Source organism: Lepidochelys olivacea (genome assembly GCF_965140295.1).
Source record: "Lepidochelys olivacea isolate rLepOli2 genome assembly, chromosome: 1".
NCBI classification, from domain to species: domain Eukaryota; kingdom Metazoa; phylum Chordata; order Testudines; family Cheloniidae; genus Lepidochelys; species Lepidochelys olivacea.
The window spans coordinates 1,081,681-1,094,153 of NC_140411.1; the positions used below are offsets into that span (position 1 = coordinate 1,081,681).

The window sequence follows — 12,473 nt, forward strand, 5'->3', positions numbered from 1 at the left end:
TCCTTGGTTCAAAGCTTGGGTTTGTAGCAAAGTCCCTCCAGAGGCAAGAATCAGGACTGAAGACCAGATAGAGGAGCTACACCAGCTTTTTATAGTCTCTTGCCATGTGGTCTCTGCTTTCTTTGTCCCAAAGACAAGCTGTCCATCCCATGGCCTGGAAACACTTCAGAGTTCTGTCCAAAGGCAGGTCCCTGCATGCCTTGCTGAGTCACCAGGCATGTCTGCTTCTCTCAGTGGGTCAGTTGCATAGCTGATGGTCCTTAATGGGCCATCAAGCAGGCTAGGCAGAGCTGACACCCACTTGTCTGGGGTGTCACCCAGAAACATAGCGTAAGTTTGGAATACAGACAGTCTAGAGCCAATACTTATATCTTTAAATCCAAAAATGATACATGCAAACAGACAGCATCATCCTAACCTTGTCTTAGACACCTGATTTCACCCCCTTTATACAAGATTTGGTGCCACTACAGGACCTTGGTTGCAACCATGTTCTATACAGTCCCAGTTCAAGTCCATAACATCCCAGAGGGGACAAGATACTTTCAAATCTGGAGGGGGGGAAATAGGCTTTTTCTGTCTCTGTGATACCTCTGCCAGGAACAGATCAAGGATGCAAGCTCTCCTACTCCTGTAAAGTTAGAAAATAATCTAGCTAGAAAATGCTTTAGGTTTTCTTTTTTTTTATTTTTTTTTTTTGGCTTGTAAATTGGCTGTGCTGGAGGAAATGCGTATTCCTGTTTTTGTGTCTATTTGTAACTTACGGTTTTGCCTAGAGGGATTCTCTATGTTTTGAATCTGACTGCCTGTAAGATTATCTTCCATTCTGATCTTACAGAGTTGTTTTCTTATCTTTTTTTTTTTTTGTTGTTGTTGTTGTTCTTCTTCTTCTTCTAATAAAATTCTCAATTTTAAGAATCTGATTGGGTTTTTTGGGTCTTAAAAATCCAAGGCTGGTTTGTGCACATCCTGTTTATTCTCAAGCCTGCCCAGGAAAGGGGGTGTAAGGGCTTGGGGGGGAAATTTGGGGAAATAGGAACTCCAAGTGGTCCTTTCCCTTTTCGTTGTCTAAAACACTTGGTGGTGGCAGCGTTTTACCTAATCCAAGGGCAAAGACTTTGTGCCTTGGGGAAGTTTTAACCTAAGCTGGTAGAAATAAGCTTAGGGGGTCTTTCATGTGGGTCCCTACATCTGTACCCTAGAGTTCAGAGTGGGGAAGGAACCTTGACACCTCCCCTTGAGCTGTCTCTGAGCAGTATTTGCCCCTCTGTTCAGTAGGTCAAGCCAGGGGGTTTACCTCTCAATCTGCTAATACATATTGGCCATCGAGGGAAGATAAGCATCCTACCCCCATCCGTTCTTTTAGGACTTGTTTCAAGTATTGTTGAACCAGTTTGGGGTATATTTTTTTATTACTATTATTAGTTTTGTAAGGTGCCTTAAGATTTCTTAACTTAGATTTAAGATTTAGAGTTAAGTTAGTCTTAAATTTCCCTTCTTGTTACCACTCAAGAAAGAGATTTTGGAGTCACTGTAGATAGTTCTCTGAAAACATCCACTCAACGTGCAGCAACAGTCAAAAGTGTCAACAGAGTGTTGGCAATCATTAAAGGGATAGATAATAAGACAGAAAATATCATATTGCCTCTATATAAATCCATAGTACACCCACATCTTGAATACTGCATGCAGCTGTGGTTGACACATCTGAAAAAAACATATTTTGGAAAAGGTACAGAGAAGGACAACAAAAATGGTTAGGGGTATGGAACGGCTTCCGTATGAGAAATTATAAAGACTGGGATTTTTCAGCTTGGAAAAGGGACGGCGAAGTGGAGATATGAGAGAGGTCTATAAAATCATGACTGGTGTGGCAAAGTTGAATAAGGAAATGTAATTTTTCTCCTTTACATAAGACATAATCTAGGGGTCACCCACTACATTCCTTCTAAGTTGCACAGCAAGCTATCGAGGGCCATACTGGTGGGGAGAGGTGCCCCTCCCCTGTCCCATCCCAGCCCGGCCCTGCCCCTGCCCAGTGCCTCTGACCCAGCCCCAAGCTGCTGTGGCAAGAGAGGGCTGAGGGGAGTCCTTGCTCTTGCCACCACAGCCCCGGGCAGCCTGAAACCCAAGGCCCGTCATCCACGGCCCTATCTCAGAGTCCACACCCTCAGCCAGAGCCATCACCCCCTGTAACAAGGGGTGTTCTTGGACACACTGAGAGTATCAGTGCAGGAGAAATTGCTTAGAGCAGGGCAGTCACAGCCCAAGGCTTGGGTTCCTTCACTACTAAGGCACCAAACCAGCCAAACAGAGAGGTCTTCGGATTCACCCCACTGGCTAACCAGAAGTCATACAAGCAATTCCCTCAGATGCACCAGTTCCCTTGTATCACCAGCAATAGCACTCCTCATAGGAACTAATGGTTATGAAAATCAGTGTCCTCAATTAAAGGGTCTCCTGATCCCAAAGGACCACGCCCCAGACCCAGGTGAATATACAACTCAGATCTTACCCACAAATCACGCTGTTGCCAATCCTTTTATAAACTAAAATCTAAAGGTTTATTCATAAAAAGAAAGAAATATAGATGAGAGTTAAAATTGATTAAATAGAATCAAACACATACAACACTTGCAAAGTTCTTGGTTTAGGCTGAAAGCAGTGATGGAATAAACTGCTGGCTCAAAAGAAGTTGCTGGAATATATCCACAGATTTGGATGGGTCGTTCAGTCCTTTATTCAGAGCTTCAGAACTTGTAGCAAAGTCCCTCCAGAGGTTAGAAGCAGGATTGAAGACCAAATGGAGGGGTTTCCAGGGCTTTTTATATCCTCTGCCATGTGCAAGGACACCCCTTTACTCTTACTGTGGAAAATCACAGCAGCAAGATGGTGTTTGGAGTCACATGGGCAAGTCACACGTCCATGCATGACTCAGTTCTTTACAGGTAGAGCAGCCATTGCTCACGTGATACCTTGAATGTTCCCAGGAAGTCTCCTCAGATGTGGATTGGAGTCTCCTAAGGTCCATTGTCAGTTAAGTGTTTCTTGATTGGGCACATAACCAGAATAGTCCCTTCTCAATAAGTTAGGTAAATGCTTCACTGGTGCTACTTAGAAACGAAGACATTGAAATACAAGTAAATAGCCAATATTCGTAATTTTAAATATAAGAATGCTGCACACATACAAAGAGCATAATCACAATCAGCAAACTAGAACCTTCTCATAGACACGTTACTTGTACAAGATTTGGTGCAACTATATGACCTTGGTTGCACCAATGATCTATACGGTCACCGTTCATTTAAATAGTGTCATTCCCCCAATGCAAAATTGATGCAGGAAGGGATGACACAAACATCCCTGACTGCATCCCAAGAGCTCCCCATCCTGGGTTCAGTCTTCCTACGGCTAGTATTGGGTTAGAAGCCGTATCCGTGTATAGCAGAAATGGTTCATCAAAGTTATGTTCAATAACATGATTGAATCTCTTTACAAACTCAAGGTAAAACTTGGTTAGAACAATAGTGGGTTGGATCTGCTCTTGCAGCATGGCTCCTGTATGTTTCATGTGATCTTGCCAAGAGCTAAAGAACATAGCTACTTTATCCATACAAGCTCTGGCAAATGTTTGGAACCTAAGTAATATCAAGGCAATGTAGATGTTAATGTGGTCCATGGTATAGGAATCTTGGCATTTATCCCATGCCCTGCTACAGGCTGGGCACTGACTGGCTAAGCAGCAGTTCTGCAGAGAAGGACCTGGGGATTAGAGTGGATGAGAAGTTGGATATGAGTCCACAGTGTGCTCTTGTTGCCAAGAAGACTAGCAACATTGTGGGCTGAATTAGTGGGAGCATTGCGAGCAGATTAAGGGAAGTGATTATTCCCCTCTATTCAGCACTGGTGAGGCCAGATCTGGAGTATTGCATCCAGTTGGGGGGCCCCCACTACAGAAGGGATGTGGACAAATTGGAGAGAGTCCAGCAGAGGACAACGAAAATGATTAGGGGGCTGGGACACAGGACTTATGAGGAGAGGCTGAGGGAACTGGGATTGTTTAGTCTGCAGAAGAGAAGAGTGAGGGGGGATTTGATAGCAGCCTTCATATATCTGAAGGAGGGGTCCAAAGAGGATGGAGCTAGGCTAGGTTCTCAAAGGTGGCAGATAAGAGAACAAGGCGCAGAGGTCTAACGTTGCAGTGGGGGAGGTCTAGGTCGGATATTAGGAAACACTATTTCACTAGCAGGGTGGTGAAGAACTGGAATGGGCTACCTAGGGAGGTGGTGGAATCTCCATCCTTAGAGGTTTTTAAGGTCCAGCTTGACAAAGTCCTGGCTGGAATGATTTAGTTGGGGTTGGTCCTGCTTTGAGCAGGGGATAGGACTGGATAACCTCCTGAGGTCCCTTCAAACTTTAATCTTCTATGATTCTTCTACCATTCCCTCTGAAGCACCTGGCATTGGCCACTGTTGGAAGATAGGCTACTGGGAGAGATGGACCGTTGCTCTTACCCAGATGGCCATTCTGATGTTCTAATATAGAATGCAGATTTATCACCCTCTGCTGTAAGCTATTAGACCCCTCTCCTCTCCCAGAGCTGAAATAGAACCCAGGAGTCCTGATGGGGTCTCTCTCTCTCCTAAGTTAGTAACAAAGTAAGAATATACATTCAAATTTTAAAACTCACCAGTGTCCCGTAAGTGACTTGATGTAAGAAAATGTTAGTATCAGAGCTAAGCTGGTCTAATATTTATTTATTTTTCTTTTTTAGACAGGAATTAGATACAGTGCTCTTGTCAGCTAATTGCTAGGTTATCTGCCCAAAACCTAGAGTTTTCAGGTGCCCAATTAAATAGAGACCCCCTTGAGACTGTCACTTGTTGCGCTGGGGTACCACTGATGACAGCCCTCCTGCCAGAACGGGCACCCCACCACTCTTGTCTTACTGAGCCAGACACTCCAGTTCAGCTCCAGCACAGACTCAGAGGTGGGACCATGCCCCTCTGCACGTCACAGAAACTGAGATTCACTCAGCCCAGGGGGCTTATCAGTTAACAGGGACTTTCCCAGTGTTTAGCCTTTCTGAGAGCCTGATCCCCAAATAAATCTGTTTTACTCTGTATAAAGTTTATACAGGGTAAATTCATAAAATGTCTGCCCTCTATATCACTGACAGAGAGATATGCACAGCTGTTTGCCTCCCCCAGGTACCAATTACTTACTCTGGTCTTATTAATAAACAAAAGTGATTTTATTAAGTATAAAAAGTAGGATTTAAGTGGTTTCAAGTAATAACAGACAGAACAAAGTAAGTCACAAAGTAAAATAAAACAAAATACTCACGTCTAAGCCTAACACATTCAGAAAGTGATTACGGGTAATATCTCACCCTGAAAGATGTTCCAATAAGTTTCTTTCACATACTAGACTCCTTCCTAGTCTGGGCCCAATCCTTTCCCCTGGTACAGTCCTTGTAAGTTCCAGCAGACATCTCAGGTGGTAAGCAGGAGTTTTCTCATGACTGGCCTCCCCCTTTGTCCTGCTCCACCCCCTTTTAAAGCTTTGGCACAAGGCGGGAGTCTTTTGTCTGTGCTTGGCCCCCACCCCTCCTTCTAAATGAAAAAGTACAAGATTTAAGATGGATTTCAGTATCAGGTGACATGGTCACATGTCCACGTGAGACCTCATTCTTCATTACCCACCAGCACATGCACATTGTAAAGAGAGTGGTCACTTTGGATGGGCTATTACCAGCAGGAGAGTGAGTTTGTGTGTGGGGGGGGAGGCGGAGGGTGAGAAAACCTGGATTTGTGCTGGAAATGGCCCAACTTGATTATCATACACATTGTAAGGAGAGTGATCACTTTAGATAAGCTATTACCAGCAGGAGAGTGGGGTGGGAGGAGGTATTGTTGCATGGTCTCTGTGTGTATATAATGTCTTCTGCAGTTTCCACAGTATGCATCCGATGAAGTGAGCTGTAGCTCACGAAAGCTCATGCTCAAATAAATTGGTTAGTCTCTAAGGTGCCACAAGTCCTCCTTTTCTTTTCACATGTACACAGGAAGGCTTGCAGGTAAACAAGCCATTTACAACTCATTGTTTCTGAAGAACTCTTAATGGTCTCCACTTAATCTGACTACGTGAGTAGTACAAGTTTATACCTTATATTTCTAAAGTCAGAAATAAGAATGATACATGCATACGAATAGGAAAATGAAATTTAGCACATTATAAATTTTCCAATGATATGTTGCAAGAGACCTTTTGCATAAAGCATATCCCAGCTCTATTTTCAGATTCATAAGCCTATTATCATGGAGCATATGGAGTGCAATGTCACAGTAATGAACTATAGTTTTTAAATATACACAGATAAAGAGAGCAGCTAATTCTTCTCTACCTGAACACAGAGCCCAAGAGTTCTCATCTCCATTTGGGAAGATCCCATAATTGCTGTTTATTCCCAAAGCTGGATAAATAACACAGAAATGCAGACATGGAAAGAGACATTGGCTAGAGTAAAAAGAAAAGGAGGACTTGTGGCCCCTTAGAGACTAACCAATTTATTTGAGCATGAGCTTTCGTGAGCTACAGCTCACTTCATCGGATGCATAAAGTGGACTGTATGAAGTGAGCTGTAGCTCAGGAAAGTTTATGCTCAAATAAATTGGTTAGTCTCTGAGGTGCCACAAGTCCTCCTTTTCTTTTTGCGAAGACAGACTAACACGGCTGCTACTCTGAAAATTGGCTAGAGTGCCTCCAGTCTCTAGCCTGTTTCATTCCAGATGCTGCTTCTCCTCTCGAGGCTGAACAAACCCCACAGGGATTGCACAGAGCTCTATTATAAACGGTGCACAGCCCTCTCTCAGCTCTCAGCGTGGGATGCTGCTGCAGATGCTGGGGTGAGATAGGTGTGGGACACGGCTACCGGAGGGGGATTCCCAGGGAAGACACTTCCGTCTCAGGATTCACAGGTACCATCTCTTGCTGAGGAGCTCACCTTCTCTACAAACCCAGGGCAACATGGGCATGATGGGCTAGAGAGTAAGACTGTTCCTTTCCGCTCTGCGCAGCCATAAAATTTTCTTTCATCAGTGTTATCTGTTCAGACTTTCAATGTAACTGGAAGAAAAGGAGGACTTGTGACACCTTAAAGATGAACAAATTTATTTGAGCAAAAGCTTTCATGAGCTACAGCTCACTTCATCGAATGCATTTCAGTGGAAATATAAATGTAAATATAAATGCTTGATCTAGTTTATTTATCGATAGATTCATAGGCTTCATGGTCAGAAGGCACCAGTAAATCATTCCCTATTACCTCCTGTATCATACAAGGTGTTACATTTCATCCACTTTCCCCTGTATTGAGGCCAAAGACTTGTGTTTGACTAAGACCTGGTCTACAGTACAATTTCACATCATAGAATCATAGAGCCACAGGGTGAGAAGGGACCGCAAGGGTCAGCTAGTCTAACCCCCTGCCAAGATGCAGGATTTGTTGCATCTAAACCATCCAGAACAGATGAGTATCCAACTTCTTTGGAAACTTCTAGAAAAGGAGCTTCCACATCTGTTCCATTGTCCTCCTGGTTTTACAGTTAGGAAGTTTTTCCTGAGATTTCATCTAAACCTGCTCTGCTGTAGTTTGAACCCACTGACTCTTTTCCCACCTCTGTGGCCAGACAGAACAACTTTTCTCCAACTTTTTTTTTATGGCAGCCTTTCAAATATCTGAAGACCTCCGTCATGGCCCCGCTCAGTCTCTCCTTTTCCAAACTAAACATATCCAGTTCCTTCAGCCTTTGCTCGTGTGGCTTGCATTCCACCCTTTTGATTATCTTTGTCTCTCGCCTTTGGATCCTTTCCAATTCCTCTGGATCCTTCCTATACATTGGTGACCGAAACTGGACACAGTACTCCAGCTGAAGCCTAACGAGCACTGAGTAGAGGAATATTATCATCTGCGGTGACTTGCATGCTGTTAACGCAACCTAAAACTGTAATTTTTTTTTTTGCAATAGCCAATAAATCCGCTCCCCCGAGACATGTAGCTATATCAGCCTAACCCCGGTGTAGACCCCACCATGAAGTCAACCTAGCTACCGCCTCTCAGGGAGGTGGATTACCTATGCTGCCGGATAAGTAGTGTCTTCACTGAAGAGCTATGGCAGCGCCGCACTAGCATTTTAAGTGTAGACAGGCCCTCAAGCAGATCTTCCAAAAAAGCATCCGGTCTGGATCTGAAGACATGGGGACTTGGGGAACCCACCACTTCCAAACAGATGAAGCTCTTTAAGTCTCTCACTGGCCTGCATTTTCTGCAGCCTCCAATCTTTTTTGTGGCTCTTTTCTGCACATTCTCCAAATTTTCAAATTTTGAAATGTGCACCCCAGAACTGGATGCATTCGGTTTCACCAATTCCATATGCAGAGGTAAAATCCTTCCCCTCCTCCAACTCACCACTACAATGACTTGGTTATCCACAGTGACCCCTAAATCCTTTTCAGGGTCCCTCAATTCCAGAATACAGTGATCGAGTGTGTAGGTCGGGCCTGCGTTCCCTTTTCCAAGGTGATAACTTTGCATTTGACTGTATTAAAACATTTGTGTCTGCCCTGGCTGCCTCACTGTAACCACTCTGCCAGTTTTGGGTCCTCTGCTATTTTATCTACAGTGATTTTCTATTTGCTTCCATATCATTGATGAAAATATTGAATAGCATTGGGCCTAGAACTCATCCCTGCAGAACTGCACTAGAATCACCCCCATTCCCTGCAACGCCCCATTGACAACTGCTTCCTGAGATCTGTCAGTTAGCCAGTTTTGAGCCTATTTTACGTCTGCTCTACTGATATTGGAGAGTGTTTTTATCTGACTGTTTTCCCCGACTACATCAAATGCCTCAGAGACATCGAAGTCTATTGTACATGTGCAGTTCCCTTGGTCAACCAAACGTGTACAGTCATTAAAGGATACACTTTTTTGGCAAGACCTGTTTCCATAACCCTGTTGGGGACTTGCATTAATTATATTCCTAGACTTTTTGTTAACTAATCCCATGCCAGATTTTCCATTTTTTCCTAACCTTGTCAAATCCTTTTTAAAAAACTTTCCCTTTAATTTTTAATAGTTTATGTTTCTGGTGTTTCTGTAACCCTTCTGCCCATCAGAGCTGGCAGCAACAAGGGCTGGGTTCAGTATTTAGGGGTTCCATTCCAATAACACAATGCAAAACTGGCTCGAGCCCCCACCCAGTGACCTGCGACAAATCTATACCACCCCCGCTGGGTGCCTCCAAGAGGCAATACTTCCCCTCTCGCAAGCACAGCATCTGAGTGTAGCAAACGCCTTTTAATAACAGAGAGAAACAATGTGGTATTATGTTGGGAAGACACCACAAACAATATTCATAACACAAGCCATTCGCAAAAGCCCACCCCAAGCAAGCTGGGCTGTTTCCTTTCCCTTTGGTTCTTGAGTCCAGCAACCCAAAAATCACCCAGAGTCCCAAAAGTCCAAAAACCCAAAAGTCTCTGTCCCTGGTCAGTGGAGCGGTCAGAATTTGAAAGTTTATCTGCAGAGTTTTACCTCCCACCCTGGGGGGAGATGGGGGGTTAAGAGGCACCTTACGTGGTCCAAAGCCGATTGCCCCACCTCTCCGTGGGCTCCGCTCCGCTTCACCAGCCATCCCATGAATATCTCTGCTCTGCCAGGTTTCAGAGGAGCAGCCGTGTTAGTCTGTATCCGCAAAAAGAAAAGGAGGACTTGTGGCACCTTGAGACTAACAAATTTATTTGAGCATAAGCTTTCGTGAGCTACAGCTCACTTCATCGGATGCATGCTGTGGAAAATACAGTGGGGAGATTTATATACACAGAGAACATGAAACAATGGGTGTTACCTACACACTGTAACCAGAGTGATCATAGAATTCTGGAATAGCAGGGTTGGAAGGGACCTCAGGAGGTCACCTAGTCCAACCCCCTGCTCAAAGCAGGATCAATCACCAGCTGATCAGGTAAGATGAGCTATTACCAGCAGAAGAATGGGGGGGGAAGGGGGAACCTTTTGTAGTGATAATCAAGGTGGGCCATTTCCAGCAGTTGACAAGAAACATCTGAGGAACAGTGGGGGGCGAGGAGGGGCAATAAACCTGGGGAGATAGTTTTACTCTGTGTAATGACACATCCACTCCCAGTCTTTATTCAAGGCTAAGTTAATTGTATCCAGTTTGCAAATTAATTCCAATTCAGCAGTCTCTCGTTGCAGTCTGTTTCTGAAGTTTTTTTGTTGAAGAATTGCAACTTTTAGGTCTGTAATCGAGTGACCAAAGAGATTGAAGTGTTCTCCGACCGGTTTCTGAACGTTATAATTCTTGACGTCTGATTTGTGTCCATTTATTCTTTTACGTAGCGACTGTCCAGTTTGGCCAATGTACATGGCAGAGGGGCATTGCTGGCACATGATGGCATAGATCACATTGGTGGATGCGCAGGTGAACGAGCCTCTGATAGTGTGGCTGATGTGATTAGGTCCTATGATGGTGTCCCCTAAATAGATATGTGGACACAGTTGGCAACGGGCTTTGTTGCAAGGATAGGTTCCTGGGTTAGTGGTTCTGTTGTGTGGTGTGTGGTTGCTGGTGAGTATTTGCTTCAGGTTGGGGGGCTGTCTGTAAGCAAGGACTGGCCTGTCTCCCAAGATCTGTGAGAGTGATGGGTCGTCCTTCAGGATAGGTTGTAGAGCCATGATGATTCGTTGGAGAGGTTTGAGTTGGGGGCTGCAGGTGATGGCTAGTGACGTTCTGTTATTTTCTTTGTTGGGCCTGTCCTGTAGTAGGTGACTTCTGGGAACTCTTCTGGCTCTGTCAATCTGTTTCTTCACTTCAGTAGGTGGGTACTGTAGTTGTAAGAACGCTTGATAGAGATCTTGTAGGTGTTTGTCTGAGGGGTTGGAGCAAATGCAGTTGTATCGTAGAGCTTGGCTGTAGACAGTGAATCGTGTGGTGTAGTCAGGGTGAAAGCTGGAGCCATGTAGGTAGGAATAGCGGTCAGTAGGTTTCCGGTATAGGGTGGTGTTTATGTGACCATCGCTTATTAGCACCGTAGCGTCCAGGAAGTGGATCTCTTGTGTAGACTGGTTCAGGCTGAGGTTGATGGTGGGATGGAAATTGTTGAAATCATGGTGGAATTCCTCAAGGGCTTCTTTGCCATGAGTCCAGATGATGAAGATGTCATCAATGTAGCACAAGTAGAGTAGGGGCGTTAGGGGACGAGAGCTGAGGAAGCGTTGTTCTAAGTCAGCCATAAAAATGTTGGCATACTGTGGGGCCATGCGGGTACCCATCGCAGTGCCGCTAATTTGAAGGTATACATTGTCCCCAAATGTGAAATAGTTATGGGTGAGGACAAAGTCACAAAGTTCAGCCACCAGGTTAGCCGTGACATTATCGGGGTACTGTTCCTGACGGCTTGTAGTCCATCTTTGTGTGGAATGTTGGTGTAGAGGGCTTCTGCATCCATAGTGGCCAGGATGGTGTTTTCAGGAAGATCACCAATGGATTGTAGATTCCTCAGGAAGTCAGTGGTGTCTCGAAGGTAGCTGGGAGTGCTGGTAGCATGGGCCTGAGGAGGGAGTCTACATAGCCAGACAATCCTGCTGTCAGGGTGCCAATGCCTGAGATGATGGGGTGTCCAGGATTTCCAGGTTTATGGATCTTGGGTAGTAGATAGAATATCCCAGGTCGGGGTTCCAGGGGCGTGTCTGTGCGGATTTGTTCTTGTGCTTTTTCTTGGAGTTTCTTGAGCAGATGGTGTAGTTTCTTTTGGAAACCCTCACCGGGATCAGAGGGTAATGGCTTGTAGGAAGTCTCTACATAAAAGAGTAAATGGACACAAATCAGACGTCAAGAATTATAACAGTCAAAAACCAGTCAGAGAACACTTCAATCTCTTTGGTTACTCGATTACAGACCTAAAAGTGGCAATTCTTCAACAAAAAAACTTCAAAAACAGACTGCAACGAGAGACTGCTGAATTGGAATTAATTTGCAAACTGAATACAATTAACTTAGGCTTGACTAAAGACTGGGAGCGGATGTGTCATTACACAAAGTTAAATTATTTCCCCATGTTTATTCCCGCTCCTCGCCCCCCACTGTTCCTCCGACGTTTCTTGTCAACTGCTGGAAATAGCCCACCTTGATTATCACTACAAAAGGTTCCCCCCGACACGCTCCCCTGCTTCTAATAGCTCACCTTACCTGATCACTCTGGTTACAGTGTGTAGGGTAACACCCATTGTTTCATGTTCTCTGTGTATAAATCTCCCCACTGTATCTTAAGTATACAGTAGGGCACGTAGTGGCTCATATTAACATTGTCTCTCCATCCAGGCATTTGTACTGCAAACATCACCCTGGGCTCTGGGAACGCCTCAGAGTTGAACACCTTCTCCCTTA

General features: G+C 44.6%; 1 protein-coding gene across 1 annotated transcript in view; it reads right to left on the bottom strand.

Annotated features, from left to right (window-relative positions):
* LOC311514589 (olfactory receptor 52R1-like) overlaps nt 1–12,473 on the bottom strand; it is a gene marked incomplete at both ends in the record, with an annotated part of 144,855 nt that overhangs the window by 44,404 nt on the left and 87,978 nt on the right. The gene's annotated exons all lie outside the window — the stretch shown is intronic.